Raw genomic sequence first — 24,713 nt, 5'->3', positions numbered from 1 at the left:
ATCGTGGTGCAGCAGAACTGAATCTGACCAGGAACAATGAGGTTGTGGGTTCAATTCCTGGCCTTGCTCAGTGAGTTAAGGATCTGGTGTTGCTGTGAGCTGTGGTGTAGGTTGCAGATGCAATCCACAGCATTGCTGTGGCTGTGGTACGGGCCGGCAGTTGTAGCTCTGATTAGACCCCTAGCCTGGGAACCTCCTTATGCCAAAGGTGCAGCCCTGCAAAAAAATAAATAAATAAATTAATTAAATAAAATTCCCAGCCTTGGGGGCATGGGTTAACTCAGCTGATGGACATAAAGCTGGCCAGTTTTTTTCTGCAAAGGGCCGATAATAATTGTTCTCAGCTTTGTATTTGGTCTCTATCGCAACTTCTCAACTGCTTCTGTAGTTTACAAGTAGCCAAGTACAATGTATGTACAAAAACAGGAAGCAGCTGATTTGGTCCATGGACCATGGTTTGCCCACCTCTGAGACAAAGCACCTGGGCCAGTACACCCAGGCCAGGCACACACAGTGCTACATTTTTCTTTCATGAGCCCCGGGACCTTCTGCCTTTGTGGGTTTCTTCCACCACAATAGAATTACGTGGGCCCCAAAAATGTCTTTTTATGTGAAAAAAAAATTATTTTTCTTATGATTTTAGAATAAATTAAACTATTTTCAGGGGTTACTAAAAGTATTGTAGGCCCTAGACCCTGTGCCTGTGTGCCTGAAGGATGGGCCAGCATTTTGCACACAGCAGGTGCTCAATAAATGGAACTTTCTTTCTTGTCCCCTTTTCTTTGCCGGGTAGACCTATAATTTTGTTGGCTTGAGGTGCAATAAGAAAATACCAGGGACTGGGTGTCTTAAACCACAAACAATTCATTTTCTCATAGTTCTGGAGGCTGGACACCCACGATCAAACAGCCAGCATGGCCAAGTTCTGATGAGGCTTTCTTGGCCCTGGTACTCTCTCACTGTGTGCTCGCTTGCACACTGGCACTCTCTCACCGTGTGCTCACATGATCTCTTTTTTTGTGCAGAAGTGAAGGAGAGGTTAGAGAGAGAAGCTCCCGGCATCTCTTCTTACAAGGAAACCAATTTTATCAGATCAGATCCCCACCTTTATGACTTCAACATTCAACCTTAATTACTTCCTTAGGGGCCCCACCTCCAAATATAGCCATATTCTTGGTTAGGGCTTCAACATATGAATGCGGGGTTGAGGTAGGGGCACAGCGTTTTAGTCCATTACAGCCTGGAATTGAACAAGGAGGCAAGACAGCCTCTACATGGAAGGACCTATGAGTTCAGGCTTTGCCGTGAGGCCATCTGCGAGTTAAACGCGGGCTGGACCCTCGCTGGCCTTTGTCAGATAAATCATTTCCCTCTCCTTGTCCCCAGGTTCTTCTTCGATAAAATGGAGGCGATTATAATTTCTCTGTCATGGGGCTGTCATGGGATGTTTGGAAAGCATTCAGCCGAGACTGGCACATGGTAACTATGCCATGTTAGTAAGAGTGATAATGGTGGTGATGATGATGATGGTGATGATGGCAGTGGTGCTAAGGATAGTGATGATGGTGATGGTGATGGCGATGGTGATAGAATGATAGGATGGTAGTGATGGTGACGTAATGGTGATAGAGAAGATGATGGGATGAAAATGATGATGGTGAGGATCATTTTATTTAAAAAAAAACAAAAAACAGGGAGAGAGTGATTGGATGGCTCCAGTGTCTGGGGTTCCTCAGCGGAGCATAAATCATTTCCATCAGCAAGGCAAAGAAGGCCCACCAAAAGGAGTGTGTCCTAGCATCTCTGGGTGGGTACCGACACATCAGATACCTTTTTCTTGGTGTCCTGGAGCTACCATCCTACCATCCTACCCCATCCTAGCCTTGGCGCTCCTCCCCAAGGCTGCCTCCACTTGAGATGCCAGCCACAAGTCTCAGGAGCCACCCACACTTATGACTGGCTGGCTATAAATTTCCAGGTTCCCATGGCTCCCACAGGCTTGATAATTCTCTAGCATGACTCACAGAACTCACTGAAAGTGCTATACTTATAATTACAGTTTTATTTTAAAGGATGCAGATCAGCACGAGCCAAGTGAGGAGACACATATGATGAGGTCTGAAGAGAGGTATGCAGAGCATCTGTGCCCTCAGTTTGTGGACTCCAGATGCATCGCCCTCCTGGTGCATTGATGTGTTCCCCAACCAGGATGCTCCACCACGCCACAGTGTCAGAGTTTTCATTGTCATTTCATTAGGAAGGCGTAATTGAATAAATCATTGACCAATTAATTGAACTCAATCTCCAACCCCCTCCCCTCCCTAGAAGTCAGGCCGGCTCGAAGTTTCAATTCTCTAATCACATGATTGGTCTTTCTGATGACCAACCCCCATCCTAAAGCCACCTAGGGTCCCACTGTAAGTCTCCTCATTAGCACAGCAAAGATACTCCTATCATTCAGGAAATTCCAAAGGCTTTTAGAGTTCTGCAATGGGATGAAAACTCGATATATTCTTTATTACACCCCCGCTCCCTTGAGAAACCCCTTTTCTCCCTCCCCAAAGCCTTGATTGAATTTCCAGCTCTGCACTTATCTTTCTCAACCTGGGAGTTATCTTGCCTCTGGAAATGACCTTGGAAGGGGCTGAGCTTATCCTTCAACCATATGTAAACTCCTTCCGCTCACCTTTCAGTACCTACAGACCGTTCATAAATCTTCTGACCTGGATCTTGAGCTTCAGGCCTGAACCCCACTTCCTGGGCTAAAGCTGAGATCCCCTCACTTGCTTATATCATCTCCTGGATCTGCCCAGATTCCCCATCTCACCTGGCCACTGCTCAAGAACTCTGGCTGTGCTTTCTATTTTTTTTTTTTTAACTTAAATTCTTTTTTAAATTTATATTTAATTTTTAAAATGATTTTTAAAGGTTATACTCCATTTACAGTTATTACAAAGTATTGGCTATATTCCCCATGTTGTATAATATATCCTTGTAGCCTATCTTGCACCCAACAGTTTGTACCTCCCACTCCTCCACCTCTATATCTGCTGTGCTTTCTTAACGCATCCCAACTTCAAACTCTGAGCTTGCCTAGCCTCTAAGACAAGCCTGGAGTTATGGCTTGAAATGAGTCCTAAAAAGACATAAATTCAATTGCCAGTGGCACATACCCAGCTTTGCCATGTCTTGGCTGGATGACCTTGAGCGAGTCACTTCAAGTCCAGAAGGTTACATTTCCTCATCTGGAAAAGAGAAAAAGCATCCTCCATTAGTCAGGATGTAGGTAGGATTTGCTGTAGTAACAAATACCTCCTGACCATAATAAGGTTCTTTCTCACTCACACCCTCACTCATGGTCCTGTTCTTTCCTAGAAATACATCTAGAGCACATGGTCTCCAGATTCACCAGGGCAGAGGGAACAGAAGGGATGGAGGAGGTACACTGACTCTCAGCTGCTTTGGCCCAGAGGTGACTCATATCACCTCCACTCACACGCTAGTGATCCACAGTCATTCCATGGCTCCCACACACATACAAGGGTTGCTGGGGCAGGTCTATGTGCTATTTGGCAAAAGCCAACCATCTCTCCATGGACTCTTTGACGCACCAGGAGATGGGGACCATTGAGAAAGCTTCTGTAGGTAAAGACTCCAGCCAGGTAATCATGAATCAGTTACCTGATTCCCCCAAGAGCTCTGTCTGGCTTGGTGAGCCCTTTGGTCTTGACAAGAGAGGTGGGTCCCCTTTGTGCTGTTTCACAATGCAGCCCCCTTGCCTGCTGGCTGGCAGGGTAGGACAGGTCCTAGTGGTCTGGACACGGGAGCTGTCCAACTGGACTGAGATAAGCCCTGTAAAAATAACCACGTTATAGAGTTCCCGTCGTGGCTCAGTGGTTAACGAATCCGACTAGGAATCATGAGGTTGCAGGTTCGATTCCTGGCCTTGCTCAGTGGATTAAGGATCTGGCGTTGCCATGAGCTGTGGTGTAGGTCGCAAACGTGGCTCGGATCCTGCGTTGCTATGGCTCTGGCGTAGGCTGGCAGCTACAGCTCCGATTGGACCCCTAGCCTGGGAACCTCCATATGCCACGAGTGCGGCCCAAGAAATGGCAAAAAGACAAAAAAACAAAAAACAAAAAACAAACAAACAAAAAAACACACCCCGTGCCAACCTCCACACGGGGATCAGAGATCCTAACTTCCCAGCCCTCAAATCCAAGCCAGAGGCAGTGCTCATGTCAAATGTCACAGACCTTTATCTTGGCAGTCAAAGTTCAAAAACCATCTGACTTAGCATCGTCACTTCCTATTTTCTGGTAAAATTTCCTCCGTGCAGTTGCAACTGAGTGGGACAGAGGAATGCAAATTGTGGTGTCAAGAGAATGAGTTCATGGTCCAGGGTGTCATTAATTCCCAAAGAGTAAAAAAGAGGCTATGGGAGAATGGACAGGAGGAAACTAGACACTAGAGATGGCAAGAAAAGACGAGGAAAGGGCTGAGACATGATGGATAAATAAGAGTAAGGAAGCCAAGAAAAAGGGCAGGAAATGGCATGTGCCAAGGCAAAGAGGTGCACAAGTTCATTGTCAGGAGCTGGAAGGGGCTTGGTGTTACTGTAATATAAAGCCCAGGGTGGAACAGGAGATGTGACTAAAGGAGTAGCCAGGACCAGCTCCTTCCTTCCTTCATTTGTTTATTCATTATTTAAGGAATACCCAGAGTTCCTGTCATGGCTGCCTGTGGACATGAGTTAAAAACTCCCAGTTCCTTCATCCCAAGAGTTTAGAACAGAAGCAAACAATATCAATAATAACATATCAATAAATAATATCAATGCAATAAATAATAAATAATATCAATGCAACCAGATGATGGCATTCACAGAGGTGTGGGCCATCTTCAGTGGTGGCACTGGAGAAGAAGCAGTTAGTTCTGCCCAGGGCAGATACGCCAGGCTCCCCAGAACAGACAGGAACTGAAATTTGGGAGACCATGGGCCCTATTTAAGTATTGTACTTCCACAGCCTCCCTGCCTCACCTTCTGGGGGGTCCTGCCCCTGGGAACTCCTGATGCCAACTCCCAGCCTCGCTCAGCAAGCTGGCTCTACTCACCCTTGGCACCTTCCCCACTTCTCCTCTGGGGAAACCTCAAATGCTGGGCCCTCTCACCATTCCCCAAGTTATCCTTTGGCACTAGGCCGGACTTAGGCTTCCAGAAAGCTGGGGCCAAGTCAGATTCTGTGCCCTTGGAGGTTTTTTTTAAAAAATGTCCTTTTTTGACTTTTGCTCTGTCTGCTTCTGGAAGCTATGAATTCAAGTTTTCTACTCCCTCCAGATTTCACAAGCACACCAACAATGGACTTACCCTGGTATGCTCTCGTGGCCCAACAGGTTAAGGATCTGGCATTGTCATTGCTGTGGCCTGGGTTGCTACTGTGGTGCGGGTTTGATCTCTGGTCCGGGAACTTCTGCATGCCCCAGGCACAGCTAAAAAAAAAAAAAAAAAAGGCTTATCCTGCCCCTAAGAGTGGGTCCATCATTCACCTTTCAAAGAAGAGAAGACAGAGACTCAAAGATAAAAAATGGCAGAGGTGGAGTGAACTCCAGCTTCAGGGTTTCATGCAGCACAGCTGCCATGCCACCCACCACAGGTCAGTCAGGGTCAGGGCAGCTGCGAACTGGCCTTCAGTGAGAGCCTTAAAGCAATCGCTATTTATTCAACAAATAGTTATGGAGCTCCTACTATGTGCCAGATACTGTTCCACATACTGGCACTTCGTCAATGAATAAGGTAAACAAACACAGAACTTGGGTTTCAGTGAAAAATGATAAACAATAAATGAGCAAATAAATGAGTAAATAGGACCATTTTGGAGAGTGGTATCCTTATGAAGAAAATAAAACATGGATTTCCTCGGTACTGAGCCTGAATAGTATCCATAAGGATGCAGGTTTGATTCCTGGCCTCGCTCAGTGGGTTAAGGATCCAGCATTGCCATGATGCAGACTTGGCTCGGATCCTGCATTGCTGTGGATGTGGCACAGGCCTAGCCTGGGAACTTCCATAAGCCGCACTTGTAGCCCTAAAAAGTGAGGGGAAAAAAGAAAGAAAGAAAGAAAAGAAAACAGGTAATGGAATATGAAGTGATGGGAGGGGAGAGGGGATACTCATTTAGATATAGAGGTCAGGGAGAGCCGAAATGTTTAGCCATATAGAGAGCTCAGGCCAAGAAAGCAGCAAGTGCAAAGGCCCTGAGGTAGCATGAGCATAGCATGTTCATGAAACCCCCAGTGTGGCTGCAGCAGAGTGAGGAAGAGGCCAAGTGCTATGAGATGAAATCAGAGATATAGGTGGGACCTGGTCATGTAGGGCCTTCATTTGGGAAAGAGGCCAAGACTGACCACACCAGAGAAAAGTCAGATGGGCACTTGTCACAGAACTTAGTTGGGTTGTCCACTTGCTGGGGCAGGAGAGAAGGCTGCAAGATCTGAAGCCCCAGCTATCCACGTAGTGGCCTCATGGGGTCTGCTTACTGGAGGCCTCCTGGATTTTTGCATCCTTTTCTACTGTTAAGCCTAGTACTACTCACTCCACCAGCTTAAAACCTCTCTCTTTTATTTTCCCACTATGCACATGAATACCAGTTTGGCCTTAGAGGCCTTCTCTCTCTCTTTGAATTGTCCAACAACTCTGAAGTCTTTCTTAGTCCAAAGGTGGAATGCAGTCCTGCTTCTAAGCACCAGAGAGAAGTGAAAGTATGATCATTCATCAATGCTGCTTCTTCTGTTATTGCCACAAGGTGTCGCTGTTGAAAAGAGGTCTTGCACAGTCCTGTGGACAGCTATCTAAGGTAGCAACTCACCCTGGCAGATCTGACCTTCCTTGTTGGTGCTGCAGATGTGCTCCTTGCTTGGACTTAATTTCAGCTCTCTTGTGGAACATCCTATACTCAGCTCTTTCTGAAGCACCATCCCAAGCCAGCGTAGTTGGGTCCAGGGGGGCTTTCAGCCATGTGAACTCAGCTCCTCCCATGAGCCCAGACTCCCTTTTCCTTACTGATGAATCTTTCTTTGGAGGATGATTAGCAGATTCAGGTCAGGAACATCCCAATGAAATTTCCTAATTTTAAATATCAGGGAGTTCCCGTCGTGGCTCAGTGGTTAATGAATCCGACTAGGAACCATGAGGTTGTGGGTTCGATCCCTGGCCCTGTTCAGTGGGTTAAGGATCCAGCATTGCTGTGAGCTGGGGTGTAGGTTGCAGATGCGGCTCAGATCCCGCGTTGCTGTGGCTCTGGCGTAGGCCAGTGGCTACAGTTCTGATTCGACCCCTAGCCTGGGAACCTCCATATGCCTCGGGAGAGGCCCTAGAAATGGCTAAAATAAATAAATAAATAAATAAATAAATAAATAAATAAATATCAGAGAGCAGGCTTAGGGGTTCTAGTCCCTTCTTTTCCAAAAGACCCTTGTATAATTTGTTTTAGAAAAGAAATCAGTTGAAACTCATAGTTGCCAAATCTTCTCGTTTTTTTTTTTTTCAGTAAAAGAATTTATTTTTATGTGAAATCTCCAGACCTTAAAAATACCACCAAGGCCTGTCAGCTACAAAAAAATAAAGCACTATTAATAAATCATTTATTTAATTCCTGTCATACAAACACATCATACTTATATATATACTTGTGTATGTGTGTACTTTTCCAAATTTAGAAATCAGGTTTTTTTCCCTTCATCAATGAGAAAGTAAAAAATGGCTCGCTGTCAGCCAGACCGTGATGTTCCGATCTGAAAATAAATGATACTCCATGCTAACAGAATACAAACTCAATCCCCACGGTGTGGGGCTCACACTGGGCCACAGTGTATCTGTGTTTCAAACATAGCAGAGAAAAAGCCATTTAGAGCCACAGAAAAAAATCGAAAATTCCCCCTCCTTTGACAAAATGTGAATGATTCCTGCTTTTTTACTGCCTCCAAGATAAAATGCTTAAAGATCCCCAGTGATGACCTGCCCTTGCTCCCTGACAATATCTAATCCAGAACCTGCTTCCCTAATCCCACTTTGGAATCATCCAAGTCAAAACCAAAACCTCTAAGATATCTTCTCAACCCCCATTGCCATCCTCCACACCCCCATCCCCACCTTGTGCTTCCTCTGCGTGCATTCTCCCTTGCTGCAGCAAGACAAATACACCTACCTTTTGATTACAGGTGTGCTCCTGCTGGTCTTGGATGGGGGCTTTTAGCAACAGCGCATCTTCAGCACCATCCATCCACAGCTGTCACGAAGGCTCTCAGCACCCTCCTTAATGGCCACACCACAGCGCGTGTCGTTTGGATGGCAACGTCTCTGTGGCTTCTGTGTGTTCAATAGTCCCCAAGGAGTTCCCGTCGTGGCACAGTGGTTAACGAATCCGACTAGAAACCATGAGGTTGCGGGTTCGATCCCTGCCCTTGCTCAGTGGGTTAAGGATCCGGTGTTGCCGTGAGCTGTGGTGTGGGTTGCAGACAGGGCTTGGATCCCACATTGCTGTGGCTCTGGTGTAGGCCAGTGGCTACAGCTCCGATTGGACCCCTAGCCTGGGAATCTCCATATGCCGCGGGAGCGGCCCAAGACCAAGAAATAGCAAAAAGACAAAAAAAAAAAAAAAAAAAAAAAAAAATAGTCCCCAAGATCTGTTCTGTTAACATAATATCTCATCACACACTGTAACCATTTTGTTTTATTTTATTTATTTGTATCATGTATTTGCTTTATGGTAACTCTTGGCTTGTTTTCTGTCCTCCCCCCAGGACCATGAAGCTCCGTACAGGGCCAGAGACCCCCATCCTGCTCCCGACCAAAAGTCTGATAACAGCTGGGTGAATGGCGAACCGAAGCAGATGGGGACTGGGAGACTGTCCATCACCTAAGGGAAGAGAGCAAGAGGAATAGTGCAGGTTGCGACCCGGAGTCGATGGCACTGACCCTGGAAGGAAGCTGCAGCCTGTGAAGGAAGGGAAAGAGCAGTGCAGGCCTTGGCCAGCTGCCCACGAGCTGGGACCTCTCAGAGTCTATGAATAGCTTTCAAACAGGGGAGCCCAGCAATGCTAAGGTCCTGGGACCAGAATAAGTGTTCTACTAATAAGGACAGCAATGTGGTTGGACCAGAGGTGACACCCAGCCCTGGGACTGAGATTTTTTTTCCTCCTCATTCCCGTCAGCACCCCTGAAATTGTTGAGACAGAGAGCATTCTGTCTTTCAACTTACAGAATTGCAAAATGCCAGCGGTCCCCGCCATCTTTGCCTGCCTAGCTATGTTTTTAGACATCCCAGAAATCCAGAGAAACTCCCGGCCTCTGCCAGCACACAGAACTTAAGAGCAATGTCACTAACAGCTTCGTGGGTGCTGATTCCCTAGGGAAAGAAGGCTCCTCTGTGCTGAGTTTGGAAGGGAAGACGGAGCTCTTTGGAGCTGGGACAGGTGGGATAGAATCAGACAGGGGATCTCATACCTCTCTGTTCTAGGCAAGACATGAGCTGGAATTCAAATGTAGAAAAAGAGATTATGAACCACAGATGAGAAGTTACAAAACCAGAGTTCCCATCATAGCTCAGCAGTTAACAAACCCAACTAGCATCCTTGAGGACATGGGTTTGATTCCTGACCTTGCTCAGTGGGTTAAGGCTCTGGCATTGCTGTGAGCTGTGGTGTAGGCCAGCAGCTACAGCTCTGATTTGACCCCTAACTTGGGAACTTCCATATGGCATGGGTGCAGCTCCAAAAAGACCAATAAATAAATAAATAAATAAATAAAAGTTAGGAAACCAATTGTGGGGCTTTGAGCCAGCTGCTGCTCCCCGCCCGCCTGCAGCGTGCCATTCTAGAAAACAAGACAGTGGGAACACGTGGTTGCCGAGGGCTCTTTCCAAGCTGTGGATGGTCTGTGTTATGTGCTCTGGGACAAGTCACATGTGCTTTCTGATCTTCAGTTTTCCTGCCTGGAGGAAGGGAGACAGAGAGCAATAAATGCTGATTAGAGCAGTGTAGCTTCTGGGCCACACGTGGCGCTGGGCGCTGTGGATGCTGAGATCAAAGATGCTCTCCCAGTTCTCAGGAAGCCCGTCATCCGGAGATGGGACAAGAAAATAGCTCATCGTCATTGTCATAATGCTTGAGGGGCAATAAGAGGTGCTGATGGAAGGACGCTTCATAAAGATGTGACAGCCAAACCCCAAAGAATGAGTAGGAATTTCTCTGGGGAGGAAGGGGGAGGAACATCTGGGACAAGAAGCATGGCGGGGAAGCGTTTTATGTCAGGGGAGTATCTGCCTCACGGATGTAGGTTGGATATTTGCAGCAAAAGTCACAGGGTCCAGTGCCTGCAGGGATGGAAAGTGACATAGATGAGTGAGGGGGCAGTCGGCTGAGATCAAAGAAGATGTGGGGGAGTTCCAGCTGTGGTGCCGTGGGTTAAAGATCTGGTGTTGCTGCAGCTGTGGCATAGATCTGTGGCTTGGGAAATTCCATAAAAAATGAAATGAAATAAAATAATGAAATAAAATAAAATAAAGGGGTGGGGATGCAGAGACAACTCATGCCCTGTGGAAAGAGAGAGATTACTCAGTTCCCATCGAAGGCCCCTGGTAAGAATTAGCCCAGTGCCTGACTTTTCAGGAGGGAACAAAAATCTGAATTTTTAGCAGAAAGTCATCTAATTTGTAAATATCAGCTCCAGTGTGCCAGACAGGTAAGACAGGCTGGACACAACACTTGGCTCCTCAATTTGCAACCTCTGAGCAAGGTAGTCTCTGAGGTCCCTCCCAGCAATTCATTCCTAAAAAGGCAGGCATCTTAGGGATTGAGAGTGTGGGTTAGGGAGCTGAGAGGAGCTTAGTTCAAATCTTGGCACTGGCTCTAACCAGCTAAGTCACATAGTTTATGAATGTCACTGCCTGGAGTTGGGGGCAGGGACACTGTGGCCAGGCCACACCAGGCCCAGCATCGGTGAACCAGTTTTCCACTCCTGCTGCCCCTGACCCTGCAAGTGGCGGGGGGCGGGGCGGGGAGCTGCATGATTTCCTGGTGGGCTCAGGTCTCTGCAGGGCCAGGGAGTCTGGGGGGCCTGCAAGGGACCTGCAGCCTCCATGGATTTATTGCAGGCAGGTGCAGCTTAGAGGTAGATCCAGTTGCTGTCTGGAGATGGGGCCCCATGGAAAGACCTAGACAGATGTCTGCGTCAGGGAGGGGAGGTTCAAAACTTCCTTGCTTGGCCATTATGATATTGTGATTTATAATAAGAAATATATATATATATACACATACATATATATACACACATACATATATATGGTCTCGCTCTATATATGTATTATAAATAATATGGTCTTTGTCCCCATTTCTGGCACAGAACTTTAAAACCCTTGGAATTTCCTAAGCATTAAAAGCAATAAAAATGTCTTGGAATTCCCGTTGTGGCTCAGTGGTTAACAAATCTGACTAGGAAGCATGAGGTTGTGGGTTCGATCCCTGGCCTTGCTCAGTGGGTTAAGGATCTGGCGTTGCTGTGGTGCCTACTGAACCCCTAGCCTGGGAACCCCCATATTCTGCAGGTGGGGCGCTAAAAAAAAAAGAAAAAAAAGTCTTGATATTTGTAACAAACCTCTTTCAACCATACCTGAATTTATGTTAATGAGGTGACTAGTGGAAAGCCCCTAAGGTGGGGGGGCTGGTTGCCAGGGGAACCAACCACATGATTAAAGGTTGGAACTTTCAGTCCTGCCCACATCCGGGAAAGGAAGATAAATCAGAGGTTGAATCAACCTCCTAGGGCCAAAGATTTAATCAATTTTGCCTATGTAATGAGGGTTTTATAAAGGATGGAGTTTGTAGAGCTTCTAGGTTTGTTGAACTGGTGCGTTTGGAGAGGATGTGGAAACTCCGCCCCCTTTCCCTACACATCTCTTCCATCTTGGCTGTTAACTGGTGGTCTAGAAAGCAAAATATTTATTCTGAGCTCTGAGCCACTCTAGGAATTTAATCAAACCCAAGGAGGGGTGGTCCGTTGGAAGCAGAGGTGAGAATCTGCACTTGTGATTGGCATCTGAGGTGGGGCAGGGGGACAGTCTTGTAGGACTGATATAGGATCTGGTGCCACCTCCAGGTAGATAGGGTGAGAACTGAGTTGAATTATAGCACCTCCAGCTGGTATTGAAACTGACAACTTACTTGAACCTATCCAGAACTCAGATTGGGACTTGTACCAATGGTTTTTATTTATTTATTTATTTATTTATTTTTGTCTTTTTGCCATTTCTAGGGCTTCTCCAGCAGCATATGGAAGTTCCCAGGCTAGGGGTCGAATTGGAGCTGTAGCCACCGGCCTACGCCAGAGCCACAGCAATGCGGGATCCGAGCCACATCTGCTACCTACACCCCAGCTCACTGGCAATGCCGGATCCTTAACCCACTGAGCAAGGCCAGGGATCGAACCTGCAACTTCATGGTTTCTAGTCGGATTCGCTAACCACTGAGCCACAACGGGAACTCCTCCCACCAATGGTTTTTAAATTCGCATCACTCACCTGGTGTCTGGACTTACTGAGGTTCAGGTTCTTTGTGCCTCAGCGCAGAAGGAATTCAGTGAGAGACAAAGTGATAGGCAAGAAATAGATTTATTAAGATGAGATGCTTGTGAGAGATTCAAGTGGGCAGGCAAGGAGGCTTTTTCCCAAGAATTATGTGGGCTACAGTTTTATAATCCAAGGGAGGGCAATGGGGGTGGAAAAGACCGCCCCTCCCTCTTTCTCCCAGTAGTTGCTCCTCCTTGGTATCCGGTAAGAGAGTATTTGACCCTATAAGGTCAAACTAGGACTGTCGAGGTGCTTATTCAAATTAACAGAAGGGCAGTCCTCCCACTCCTGCCCTAGGTTGGCTGAATGCAGGCCTCACCCTGTTCCCCACCCAATGACCTGAGGCCTATCTCATGCCTCCACTAGTGAAGCAAGCCTGCCTTTTTTTTTTTTTTTTCCTCTTCTTCTTCTTTTTATGGCTGCACCCATGGCATATGGAAGTTCCCGGGCTAGGGGTCAATCAGAGCTACAGCTGCTGGCCTACTCCACAGCCACAGCAATGCCAGATCTGAGCCCCATCTGCAACCTACACCACAGCTCACAGCAATGCCAGATCCCTGACCCGCTGAACGAGGCCAGGGATTGAACCTGCATCCTCATGGATACTAGTAGGATTTGTTTCCGCTGTGCCACAATGGGCACTCCCAAGCCTGACTCATTCTGATGGCTCTCCCGAATGATCACCAACTCAGTGGCCCCTCTCCATCCGTGGTCCCCCAGTGGGGCCCCCACAACCACCCATGCAACTATCCTACTCCATCTCTATCAGCATCAGAATTGCTTGGTGGTTTTGGAAGAAAATACACATGGTAGCCACAAGGGTGAATAGGAATGGAGGAGATGGGAAGGGGTGGGATTTCCCTCCAAATCCTCTTGACATTGGACACTTCTGCTCTGTCCTCCTCTCCCATCCCCTGGTCTCTCAGTCCCCCTAATCTTATGCCTCTACCCTCCTCAGCCCTCCCAAGATTTCCTGTCCTCCAGCTCCAATCTCCATGTAGTCTTAGGCAAAGCACATTCACTTTTCCAGAGTCTCCACACCCAAGATCAGTATGACCTTCACACATCTGAAAGGTCATTACACTGAGTACATGCTTAGTAAACAGATAGGTCTCCCAGCTACCAAGGAGATGGGGTTGAGGAGAGGTTAGAAGTATTTTTTTGTATATAGTAATAATAAAACTCCTAGCATGAGAGCGCATTGCTTGGAGTTATAAAATATTTATGTCATTAATACTATTAAGAAATCATAATAGTGAACATCTGTTGCATATTTACACAGTACCAAGCAGCCCCCTAAAAGCTTTACCTACAATATCTTCATGTTTACAATGAGCCCGTGAAGCAGACACTACCTCTTCTCTGTCATAGACCAGGAAACCGAGACTCGGGGTGGTTGGGTGATTTTTCAAGGTCACACACTTACTAAGTGGATTCGCATCCAGATCTGCTGGACGCCAGAGCCAGGGCTCTGAACCACTGATGCCAGCAGGAGGAAACCCGATCTGAGAGCCTAGGTGCTCAGTCATTGTAGTAGACAAGAGGTGGCTTCAAAAGAGTGAGAAAAATGGTAGAAATACCCTGGAATGAACTTACAGGCAAGCAGGCAAGGCCAGTGCAGTTTAACAAAGCTCAACCAAGAAGGAAAGCTGGGATAAGGGAGCACAACTCATGTTCTTGAGGTTTTAACGTTGACGCTCCTCAAATTACACCATTAATTTGTTCGAATGCCAGTAAAAATCCCAATAGTGCTTGAAAGAAGATCTTGGCAAATTAATTAAAATTAATTTTGAAGAAAAGACTACTTAAGGGTAGCCAAGAAAATGTTCAAGAAATGGAAGAAGAAGGGGAGCTCAGGCTATGCATTTCTTCTTCCAGTGCATATTTATTGGGCACCTCTTACATACCAGGTGCTTGAAGATACAGACCATCTCTGTCCTTAAGAAGCTGACCGTCTAGTGGATACTAAAACATGCCCTAGAACTAGGTGCATGCAAATGGTGTGGCTCTGGGGCAGAAGCAGACAGGAACAGTGAGGGTCCAGACACAGGCTCTTGAAAGCAGGGGGTCAGAGATTTAATCTGGAAGATGTGTATTGACGGCTCTGAATGTGCTGCATCACTGCATCTCCCAGCAGTCCTGTTAATCAGGAAACTGATGATCCTCTCTTTACCCAGGAGGAGACATAAGTCCCAAGATCTCGACCTGCTCAAGGTCACACAGCCAGCAAGTAGCAGAGCAGGGCCCCAAATCCAAGCCTGTCCAATGCCTATGTCCCTGTTTGGAGGCCCTACAGACAGTGATGTGTTAGGATGTCAAGACATCTCAGATCAGTAGGAAAGGGTGGCTTAATCAATCAACTGTGCTGGAATAATTGAGAGATGATTAACTTGATTTTAAAAACAAATTTGAAATGGATTAGACTTTTTTTTTTTTGGCTCTCCCCACAACATGAAGAAGTTCCCAAGCCAAAAACCTGCACCATAGCAGTGACCCAAGCTGCTGCAGTGACAATACCAGTCCTTAACTCACTGAGCCACAAGGGAACTCCTGGACTAGATATTTAAATGTAAGGCAAAAATCATAAAAGCAATAGAGAAAATAAAGGGAAGTGGATCAGATATTTAAATGTAGGACCAAAGCCAGGAAAATAATTAGAGAAAATAAAGAAGAAAAAAGGTTTATAATTTTGACTTGAAAAAGGTGTTTCCCAGGGTGACATGAGGGTCTGTAATGATAAAAGATGGACAGATGTAACCCCACTGTGATTTAAAACTTCTTCATAGCACAGTGCACAGAGACAAAGAACAAAATAGAAGGTTTATTCACAACATATGTGATAGACAGTGCTTGAGATTCAAGGAGCTCTTGGAAGTCCATAGGAAGAGAAAAACCCCTAATAGAAAAACGGGCAAAGGACAGGAGCAGGCAACTCTGGAAGCAGAGAGAATCAGAGAGTGTTGGGCTGGTTGCTTGCTCCACACACGTCCCCTTCCATATAACAGAAAGTCATTGGGAATTAATGAGGCTCAATCTACATACACATGACAAAAGTGCAGGAAATTAACTGCGATAGTTTAAACTATACTTTAAAACTATATTAAAAAACATTTAATTTATGGTGTGTGTGTGTTTAGGATTCACACTGCCTGGGTTGGAATCCTGGCTCTGATATTATTAGTCATACAGCTTTGGGAAAATTACTTAATCTCAGTTTCCTTATCTGTCAAATGAGGAATAGTGGTATCATCTTCAAGAGGTTGTCCTCTGAGTATTAAAACCTGTATTATCGGAGTTCCCATTGTGGCTCAGTGGTTAATGAATCTGACTAGGAACCATGAGGTTGCGGGTTCAATCCCTGGCCTCACTCAATGGGTTAAGGATCCGGCGTTGCCAGTGAGCTGTGGTGTAGGTCGTAGACGTGGCTCGGATCCCTCATTGCTGTGGTTGTGGTGTAGGCCAGTGGCTACAGCTCTGATTAGATCCCTAGCCTGGGAACCTCCATATGCTGCCGGTGCAGCCCTAAAAAGACAAAAAAAAAAAAAAAAAAAAAAAAGAAAGAAAGAAAGAAAGAAAGAAAAAAAAAACAACCAACTGCATTATCTTGGAACAGTGCTAGGAACACACTAAATGCTCAGTAACTGGGAGCTATCATCACCATTCACAGAGAAAAGAAGCAAAACAAACAAATAAACAAAAAACCCCAAACCTAGAAGAATACACATCAAATTGTTAATGTCCACTCCTCTGAGAGAAGGGATGGGGGTGGGATAATATCAGCCTTCAGGCACATTTACTTTAATTAAAATTGTCATAACAAATATGTTTTCTTTGGAAACTAAAAGAAAGCAACGAGGAAGCTTTCTCCTCTGAGTGGAGAATAAAGAAGGAGAAGAAAGTGGAAACGATGGGAGGAGAGAAGCAGAGACCCCTCCTGGTCCCCAGAGGGTGAGCAGTGAAGGAAGTGGCTGTAGGGAGTGGGGAGAAGTGGCATTCAGCTCCCCACGAGGCAAGGTGGGGATTTGCTTGTGAAGCTGCTCCATGTTCTTACCAAAAAAAAAAAAAAAAAAAAAAAAAAAAAAAGCATTTTTTTTTTTTTTTAAACTTAGACTAGTTCAAATAGCTTTTTTTCCTGGTAACCAAAAAATCCTGATCAAAACAAGAGGCTGATAACATAAGAAAATAGACTCAGCCATACAGAGAAACAAAAAATAGCCAACTAGAACACAGAGTGATCCATTTTCACCTATCATATTAAAAAATATTTAACAGATTGTTAAATGCTCGGTGTTGAGGGGGGGCAGAGTCAATATTCACACATGGCTGCCACTGAAAGTATACATTTGGCCAACCTTTGGAAGAACACTTATCCAGGAATCTATTTGTTCTTAGATCTAGAGATTCCACCTTGGAGAATTTTCCCAAGGATAACTTGGATCACGTCAAGAAGATGCAAGTTCAAGATGATATTGATGGTATTGGTGAGAAAAGCTAGAAACAAACTAGATGTTCACTTGTAGGAGAATCATTAAATAAATGAGGTACCATAACCTAATGGATCACTAGCTCCTGGTAATCACGCTCTTGTTTAATGTGTGACGGGACATATACCTGGTGGGACCCAAAACTTGCTTTTAACCAATAGAACACCTCAACCTTGAGTGGATATGACTCTGTGATTGTCTTACTGAAGATCTCAACTTCTGTTTTGTTAGCAGATTCTCTGCCTTGTGGCTTTGATGAAGCAACCTGCTGAGTTGGGGGCCACCAAATGGCAAGCAATGGAGTGTGGCTTCTGGCCAACAGTCATCGAGGAACTCAGGCCATCAACCTCAAGGGGACTGAATCCAGTTAACAACTCTATAAGTAAACTTGAAAGCCAATCCTTCCCACTTAAGCCTTCACAGGAGTTTGGGGTTGGTAGATACAAACTATTATATTTAGAATGGATAAGCAACGACGTCCTACTGTAAAACACAGGGAACTATATCCAATCTCTTGGGATAGACCATGATGGAAGAGAGTATGAGAAAAAGAATGTATATATATGTATGACTGGGTCACTATGCTGTAGCAGAAATTGGCACAATGCTGTAAATCAACTATACTCTAAAAACAAGCCAAAAAAAAAAAAAAATCCAATCCAGCTGATACCTTGGTTACAGTCTCGAAAGAGACTCTGAAAGGAGGACCCAGCTAAGCTGCACCCAGACTCTTGACTCATATAAACTGTGAGATAATAAATGTGTGTTGTTTTGAGCCACTAGGTTTGTGGTAATTTGTTTTGTAGCCATAGATCATGGATACAGAAGCCATGTTACTGTTCAGAAAAAGGTACCTTAGATCTATCTACATAAATATGGAGAAATGTCCATGCTACATTTGTGTTTAAAAAAAAAAACTAGGTGTCAAAATAATATATGTGATATGATCCCACTTTTACAAATAAATGTCTAAAAATATTTTTATGAATGCTAAGGCTCTGGAATGAGATATAGATCAAACTATTTATAAGTGTCTCCCTGGAGGGAATAAGATTTCCGGAAATTCACTTAACCCATATGGTTTGAATTTTTCAACAAACTTTATTGTCTTGAGACTCAAAATGTAATGATGAAAGTATTTCCATTTAGAAGATACAATAATACTATTCGGTTAAAAGATCAAAGAACTCAGAGTTACTGCTGTGGCTCAGTGGTTAAGGACTGGCATTGCCACAAGCTGTAGTGTAGGTTGAAGACTCAGTTCGGATCCCGCATTGCTGTGGCTGTGGTGTAGGTCAGCAGCTGCAGCTCCAACTTGACCCCCTAGCCAGGGAAATTCCAAATGGCTTGGGTGTGGTCCTAAAAAGCAAAAAAACAAACAAAAAAATCAAAGAACTTAATAAAATATTTTGTCATTTGTGGGAGATGATGCTTCATGGCCAATCCAACACTCCCATTCCCAGCCCTCTTCTTGGCCTGCCATGCACACAGAGGCTGGAAGTGTGACCGTGTCACTTGGCAAGTCTCCTTGTAGGCAGGGGTAGCCACATGGCAGGTCTGGGCAAATGAGACAGAAGAAGTCCAAAAGAGAGACAAATGTCACTGGCTCCCTCCAGGCTCCCTTTCTGCCTGCCCCCACAGAGCACCCCCTGCTAGGAAGAGGCCATTAGAAAACCATGTGGCATGGGTTATAAAAGCAAAGGTGCGTCAAGCAAAAAAGGCTCGAAGGAGAGCCATGGGATCCAGGCTGGAAACTTGAGGCTGAACGTCCAGAGTAAGTAATACCTAAGCTTGGCAGGGGAGCAGATGGAGAGGAGAAAGGCAGAGTGGCTCCACAGAGGAACACGAAGTCACCGTATTCTCAAAGAACAGCACATTGAGGATGGCATCATATTTTCTGCACATGCTTGTGTTTCCTCCTTGAAGCCAGATGTGTTCAGCTGTAAATCATAAAAACCCTGACTCACAGGGGGTGTTTCATTATTGCACAAGTAAAAAGTCTTTCTGGAGCTGTTCCAGGAGACCCTCCAGCACGTGGGTTCTGAGTCTGTTTCTTTTCTTTTTCTTTCTATTTTTTTTTTTTTTTTTTTTTTTTTTTTTACTTTTTAGGGCCTCACATTCAGCATATGGCATATCCTAGGCTGGGGTTGAATCAGAGCTGTAGCTGCCAGCCTACAACACAGCCACAGCAATGCAGGATCGGAGCTGAATCTGTGACCTACACCACAGCTCATGGCAATGCTGGATCCCCCACGCAGTGAGTGAGGCCAGAGATTGAACCCCAGTGAGTGAGGCCAGGGATCGAACCCGCATTCTCATGGATACTGGTCAGATTTGCTTCCACTGTACCACCACAGGAACTCCCCTGAGTCTGTTTCTTTCGAGGATTTTTGGTTTTCCCCCTCATGGTCACAACATGGCTGCCTCAGCTCCACAGTCCAGAGAAGGAAGTAGCAGAACAGGCAGGCAGGGCAGCAGGAAGAGATGTGGCTTCTGTCCCTCTTTCTTGTTACAGGAGGGAAATTCGCCTCCCTCCCTCCACAACCCCCGTGCTCTAAAGATTTCCCCTGTGTCTCATTGGCCAAAGTGGTCAAATGACAATCTCTATCTGTACTGGAGGCAGGCAGAGCAAGTCTCTGACTTTCCAGCCTTTAAGATGGGTGAAGGGAGGACAAAGGCAGGGGAAATCACTGTGGTAGACCACAGCCATGCTCTCTGCCCTTGTTTGGTCCAGGGATAAACTGCCCAAGACTTCTTAAGCTGGGTCCCAGACTTAGCTCCAAACGCCTTGCTTCCCAGCTCTGACCCAGCCAGGCTCTCTGGGGATCAGCCCAACAGCATTCCCAGACCTGGCTTTTCCTTCATTCCAGGACGTTGTCTTCTTACCGGAGTACCCAGCTCTGGGATGCCTGTGTCCATTAACACTTCCTCCAGCTGCTTTACTTTTTTTTTTTTTTTTTTGTCTTTTGTTGTTGTTGTTGCTATTTCTTGGGCCGCTCCCTCGGCATATGGAGGTTCCCAGGCTAGGGGTTGAATCGGAGCTGTAGCCACCGGCCTACGCCAGAGCCACAGCAATGCGGGATCCGAGCCGCATCTGCAACCTACACCACAGCTCACGGCAACGCCGGATCGTTAACCCACTGAGCAAGGGCAGGGACCGAACCCGCAACCTCATGGTTCCTAGTCGGATTCGTTAACCACTGTGCCACGACGGGAACTCCCCCTCCAGCTGCTTTAAATATCTTCTCCCATCCTTGCTTCAGGACATGGCTAGTAGCTCCTATTTTGTCCATTAGTTCCGGTTCCCCAGAGAACAGAACCAAGAGAATGTGGAGAGAGAGAAAGAGAATTATTTTAAGGAACTGGCTCATGCCATGATGGAGGCTGACAAGTTCAAAAGCCACAGAGTGGGCTGGCTGGCTGGACACCCAGGCTGAATGCATCCTCTCCTACCCTAGATTCCCATGGTCAGTTTGTGTGTGCCTCTCTCTCCCTTTTTTTTTTTTTTTTTTTTTTTTTGCTTTTTAAGGCCGCATTCGCAGCATATGGAGGTTCCGATGCTAGGGGTCCAATCAGAGCTACAGCTGCTGGCCTACACCACAGTCACAGTAACACCAGAGCCAAGCCACAACTGCAACCTACACCACAGCTCACGGCAACACCGGATCCTTAACCCACTGAGTGAGGCCAGGGATCGAACTGGCAGCCTCATGGTTCCTCGTTGGATTCATTTCCACTGAGCCATGGTGGGAATTCCTCTGATGGAACGGTCTCTTTTGCTAGAGGAATGGGCTAGGAGAGAAGATTGGTTAAGAGCCGGGACTTTGGGGATGGCCAAGTGAATCCCTCAGCAAGCTGCAGGATATTGGAAAAAACTCTGACTTTCTGAGCCTTGGTTTCCTCACCCGCAATGTGGGGGAAATCACAGTATTGACCTCACAAGCGAGAATTATTGGAGATGATGTGTTACACAGAGAACATATCATCATATACAGAAGATGGTAGATACTCAACATGTTGTGTTTCTTCCTATCTAGTGAGCTAGAACAGAGGCATCTTGCAATCTTTTAAAGGCGCCGGGAAAATAGCCAAGTCCGGGCTCCTAGGAGTAGCATCTGTCTGGGGACTCCCAGCCCAGAGACCTCTCCAATGCCTCTCTCAAGACTCAGAGCACATGATGGCCAGGAAATTCTGCACCTGTCCACACATTCTAACCACCGTCTTGGGGACCCTACTACAAACCCAGAGCCATCCCAGAGCTCAGGACAGAGACAAGAAATAACTGATGACAAAAACCAGTGGGTTTCTTTAGAATTTTCCTCAGTCCGCTTCGTTAAATGTTATCACTCTGCCATGTCATTCATTATCTTAATTGTTGTAATCTTTTTTTCTTTTCAATTTTGAGCTGTCAGACTTGGCAGAGATTACTCATCCAAGAGAAAGCTTTTTTTTCTTTCTTTTTTCTCTTTTCTTATTTTGGTCAGATAGTGGTTTGGGTTTCCTCAGAATGAGAAGCTTCATTTGGCTTCCTTTGAAAAATGGTTCTTCTATATTCAGAGCAAGGAGGAATTTGAGGCCATCAGATCCCAAAGCCCTCTTGCAAGGTGGGGGGGTGCCTATTAGTAACAATGGTGACTTCCTATACGATCAACCTGCTCAGTGTCCAAAAGGCTTCAGATTTTCAGTAAAGAACTGGAAACCTTTGGAGCTGGAAGGGGTTGCGAACATCAACCCAAGCTGCTAAGTGGCCAACCACGAATTGCCGCACTTTATGATCTATGAAGGCTATCACTTCCCTCTTAAAACCCTTCAGTGGCTCATTTCATTGAGGATGAAATCCTCAAGCCTCACATGGCCTTGCACCAGTATTACCATCTCCAACCATGCACCCTCTTTCTCCTAGACTCCGCTGTGATGAATCCCTACATGTTCCTTACCAAGGCCCAGCCTGTCCCTACCTTGGGGCGTTGGCACCTGCTGCTCTTTCTCCATGGGACTCTTACCCCCCTTATCTTCATATTCCTGGCTCAGCTCAAATGTCACACGCTCAGAAAAACTTTCTCCAACTGTCTTAAACAAAGTGCCACCCCCAGTCACGCTCAGTTACATTACCCTGCTTTGCTTTTCTCATAGCGATTCTCTTTAGCTAAAATTATCCAGCTTGTTCATTGTCTTTTTACTTCTTCTAGCAAGTCAGATCCTTGAATATCTTGTTCATCGCTCTATCCCAGAGTTCACCCAGGGCCTGACACATAGTAGGTCCAAAATCATGTGTTGAATGAATGAACAAATTTAATGTCCATTTCTTTTTTCATGGGAGCCTTATCCAAACTCTTTGAGGCAGACATTACCATTATGTTTATTTAATGGTTAGCTGACGTGGTTGAAATAAAGACATTTTCACAGATAGCCAAGAAAAGCATGGGTGACTCTTCAGTTAAAGGTCATAAAATTAATTTTTACTAAACAATTAACTTCAGTTTTGTAAACCATCAAGTCATAATCCTGAGATCATTATAACAGAAGTACAAGACTGTTTCTGGGATTTCCCATTGTGGCTCAGCGGGTTGAGAATTCAACATCATGTCCACCAGAATGCAGGTTCCATCCCTGGCCTCGCTCATTGGGTTAAGGATCTGGCATTGCCACAAGCTGCAGAGTAGGTCATAGATGGGTCTCAGATCTGGTGTTGTCATGGCTGTGGTGTAGACCACAGCTGCAGCTCTTATTTGACCCCTAGCCCAGGATCTTCCATATGCTGCAGGTGCAGGCTTAAAATGGAAAAAAAAAGAAAAGAAAAGAAAAAAAAGAAAGAAAAAAGAAAAAAAGAAAAAGAAAGAAAGAAAATAATGTTTCTGAATGTTTGTAATCTGTATCAAGGATTAAATGTCCTACGGTGGATTTTTGAAAGATTTTTTTTAAGAATATTTTTCCACCGAGCCACAACGGGAACGTCTGAAGGATTTTATTTAGACTATGCGTGAATTAATATATGTAGATTAATGAAACTGAATGGTTTTTAATTTTTTTAAGACCATTTCCTAAAAGGGCTTAGAGATGCAGAAGGGGTTTCCCAAGGCCCCTTATTTAGCTATTCATTGATTTGTTAAAAAACCACTCCAGAGCTCACTGACTTAAAAAAAAACAAGCATGTGTCATTTCTCTCTCAGTTCTGTGGGTTGACTGCGTAGTTCTCCTGCGGGGCTTGCCCGAGCTCGCCAATATAGCTGTAAGAGCTGCGACAGAGGCCCTTCTGTCTCCACGTGGCCCTTCAGATGTCCTCACAGCCTGGTGGTCTCTGGGCATTACCCCGAGAGAGTAAAAGCTGAAGCTTCAAAGCCTTTTAAGCCCTAGCCTCAAAAATGGCACAGCATCACTTTTATTGTGTTCTATCCATCAAAGCAAGCCAGGAGGCAGGCCTGGACTAGGGGAAGGGACATAGACTCCACTCTCACAGGGAGGGGTTCTGTCGCATTGCAAAGGAGCCAAAGCCATACTGTGGCCATCTCTGAAAATCAGTCACAGATAGTAAGTGCTGGAAGCAGCTTGATTGACCTCTGCCTCAGCAAGGAAGACCATGGAACCCTGACTACCTGTGACTCTGGAAATACAAATGGCCTAATTTAAATCTACCTCTCACTCACATTATATGCCCACAGGGGGCTGGAAGGGCTTCTGAGACTGTACCCTGGGACCCAGAGTAAGGGACCCACCTCTTCCTGGATATCTCCTGAATAGAACCAGTTTTATGACAGACAGGAAAGGGATATGACAAGGACTCACTGGCCCAGAACCTCTGCCTAGAAGTGCCACAAATCAGAGTACCTGTCATGGCTCACTGGATTAAGGACCTGAGGTTGTCTCTGTGAGGATTAGGTTCCATCCCTGGCCCTGCTGTGTGGGTTAAGGATACTGTATGGCTGTGGCTGTGGCATAGGTTGACGACGTGACTCTGATTTGACCCCTAGCCTGGAAACTTCCATATGCTGCAGGTTCAGCCATAAAAAGAAAAAAAAAAAAAAAAAAAAAAAAGTCACCAATCACATCCACAAATCCAGCAGTGGCCAAACAGGTCAGAGACAATTTTTCTCTCTCTCTCTCTGGGAGGGACACTGAATATGAGTGGACAATAACCTCATCCACATGGAACCCATCTCCCCTCTTTGACAGAGCCAAAACATCCTTCACAGAGACAAAATCTGTCTTATTCTATTTCTATTATTGGTCCAAGTGCCGCTATCTCCTCTGCTCCCTCTGCCCCCAGAGCCCTGCAGGGAGGCAAAGGTCACTGGGGGCCTTCTCTTCCCCAGGAAACACATCCCAGCTCTTCCAGCCACCCAGTGTGAAAACCTACTACAGCCCGCCTGCTCACAGGATCAAGTCCAACGTCCTGCCTGTGTCCTTATAAGCCCTCCACGGTCTGATTCCTGCCAGCCTGGGAGTCCGCATTCCCTGAATGCCCCAGGCTGTTTGATGGCCTGTGTCTGTCTCCACTCTGCTTCCTCTGCCTCAATGGCCCTTCAGCTGCTCTTCACCTTGTCAAATGTTTGCCTTTGAAGATCTGCCTCCAAAACCATTCCTCTCTGAAGACCATTTTCATTACCCTTGG

At 45.8% G+C, this 24,713-nt stretch overlaps 1 protein-coding gene across 2 annotated transcripts in view; it reads right to left on the bottom strand.

The window, feature by feature from the left end:
- Nucleotides 1-8,719: 8,719 nt before the first annotated feature.
- THOC3 (THO complex subunit 3) overlaps nt 8,720-24,713 on the bottom strand; it is a 291,571-nt gene continuing 275,577 nt past the window's right edge. Inside the window, exon 22 of one of the 2 annotated variants that reach the window (XR_014838023.1) lies at nt 8,720-8,915. The gene's annotated coding sequence lies outside the window, so the exon portion shown is untranslated. Of the gene's footprint in view, nt 9,990-24,713 lie in introns of both variants that reach the window. The other variant, XR_014838027.1, reaches the window with a different exon arrangement.

Source organism: Sus scrofa, chromosome 2, assembly GCF_054392235.1.
Source record: "Sus scrofa isolate SSC_HxYL_T2T_F1_AM1 chromosome 2, Sscrofa_HxYL_maternal_Yorkshire_Landrace_v2.0, whole genome shotgun sequence".
NCBI classification, from domain to species: domain Eukaryota; kingdom Metazoa; phylum Chordata; class Mammalia; order Artiodactyla; family Suidae; genus Sus; species Sus scrofa.
Note: the sequence above shows the minus strand (reverse complement) of the source record. Positions and strands in the feature narration are given on the sequence as shown.